This window comes from Lactuca virosa, chromosome 3 (genome assembly GCF_052849685.1).
Source record: "Lactuca virosa cultivar CGN04683 chromosome 3, Lactuca_virosa_CGN04683_v6, whole genome shotgun sequence".
NCBI classification, from domain to species: domain Eukaryota; kingdom Viridiplantae; phylum Streptophyta; class Magnoliopsida; order Asterales; family Asteraceae; genus Lactuca; species Lactuca virosa.
In genome coordinates this window covers 294,433,010-294,435,233 of record NC_136428.1, presented here as the reverse complement: position 1 = coordinate 294,435,233, position 2,224 = coordinate 294,433,010, and the positions used below count along the sequence as shown (strand labels likewise).

General features: G+C 39.5%; 1 non-coding gene across 1 annotated transcript; it reads right to left on the bottom strand.

Moving 5' to 3' along the window:
- Positions 1-649: 649 nt before the first annotated feature.
- On the bottom strand, positions 650-755 carry LOC145168060 (small nucleolar RNA R71). Its single transcript, XR_013741653.1, has one exon. It is a non-coding gene; the product is annotated as a small nucleolar RNA R71 (small nucleolar RNA).
- Between the last annotated feature and the right edge of the window lie 1,469 nt (positions 756-2,224).

Here is a 2,224-nt window from a genome sequence, read left to right as displayed (position 1 = left end):
CAGTTTTAGTTCGTTTTTGTTTTTGTTTTTGTTTCAGTAGTATATTACCCGCGGATCAAAGACACCGTTGACACCACCATTTGAAGATCATGAGTCAGAATTCCATAAAAAGAAGGACAAGTACGTAGGAGGATCAAGCAATGAGCAGAAAAACGAAAGCACGTTCCAAAGCTTTGAAAAGACTCCTAACAAAAAGGAAGTTGGTTACGACCCCGAAACAAATATAGACAAAAGTAGCGAACCCGAAAGCGAGCCCAAAAACAACATGACAGACATTGTTGACATGACGATTGAGGCATACAAAAAGAGAATACGTGAGGACACCGGTCCAAGGCTTTTGCAACCCGAAATTCCCGCTACCACCACCTTCGAGCTTAAGGGACACATCCTTTTTGCACTAAAGGATATTCCATTATCCAGAAAAGATCATGAAGATGCATACAAGCACATCGATGAAGTCAATGACATTGCTTACTATTTCAATATTCCGAATGTACCACGAGAAACGGTCTTGTTAAGAATGCTTCTGGTTACTTTCAAAGGACCAGCAAAAGATTGGCTAAAGGCACTCCCAATCGGTTCAATCACCATATGGGAAAAAATGCGTGAAGAATTTCTCCAACAAATTTTCCCACCATCAAAGGTTTTTAAACTCAAGAAATCCATAGCCAATTTCGAGCAACAAGTGGGGGAATCTTTATATGAAGCATGGGAGAGGTATAAGGGATTACTAAGGAATTGTCCCCAAAAGATCTAAACGAGCAACAAGAAGTCTCGATCTTCTACGATGGGTTAAACGTAACGACTTGGAAACTCCTTGATTCTCAAGGACCATTAAAAAAGAAGAATCTCGCTGAAATTAAGGAGTTAATCGAAGAATTTTCAAGCATTCAAGGGAGTACCACAAGCCAAGACAAGATGGAGCTAGGGGAATCGTAAATGGTGCTTCGGAAGACATGGTGGCTGTTTTGGTAATGTTGAGTAACATGGATCGAAGAATGATGAATATGGATCAATCCATACACGCAATATGGGTGGGTTGTGAAATTTGCAGTGGGCCACATTTGACTAAGGATTGCCATTTAGACGAAAACAGGAACAGGAAAGTGCAAGTTTTCTACTCTAGTGGAGGCCGATATGATGAAGATTGGAGAAATCCAAAGAAGTAATGGTTTCCCTATGAAGAGTATAAGAAACAAAAAGAAGAAAAATATGGGAAAACCGGATGATGCTACTACCAAAAAGAACAACCACAATCCGAGAAGAAGGTGGATTTAGAGTCAATGCTTACTAGGTTCATGGAGGCTTCTGAAAAACGACATAATGCAACTGATGTTACCATTATAAACCAACAAGCTTCCATCAAAAATATTGAAACTCAACTCGAGCAATTGACCACATTAGTTCACGAACGGTTACAACCTAAATTTCCCGATCAAAAGAAGCAACCACAATGTCATGGCCATCTCCATTGAAGAAGACACTATTTATGAGTTTTTGGAGGCATTAGAAGAAGACACAAAGCAGCCCGATCCGCAGCCGAAGCAGAAGAAATTGGAAGAAAAAAATGAAGTTGCTGATACCCAGTTCTCACATCGTGAGGATCCTTCCCTCACGTCGTGGGATGGGTCTGATCATAAAATATCTTCTTTTGTCAAAGCTTATCAACCTCCTTTACCGTTTCCTTCTCGAGCTAGAGTTCACCCATTAGAACAAGAACATAAAAAGTTTATGCAACAAGTCAAGGGTATTTCAATCAATACCCCATTTATTGAATCGTTAGCCAAAGTTCCCGATTATGCAAAATTCCTTTAAGATCTATTAGACACTCACCAACAATTAGAGAATACCTCAAAGGTAGTCCTTACTAAGCAAAGTTCCATGGTGATTATGGAGGGAATACCAAAGAAAATGGGAGATCTCGGATGCCTTACACTTCCATGTGAGTTTGGAAATAACACGAAGACATTTGCCTTACCGATTATGGAGCGAGTATTAATTTAATGCCATATTCGTTTTACCAAAAGCTCAACCTTCCAGAATTGAAGACCACAAGGATGACAATTCATATGGAAAATCGTTCGGTGACTCATCCTCAAGGCATAATTGAAGATATATTGGTAAAAATTGGAAAATTTATTTTTCCAATCGACTTTGTGGTGCTAGACATGAAAGAGGATGAAGATGTCCCTATTATCCTTGGATGCCCACTACTTAATTCCGT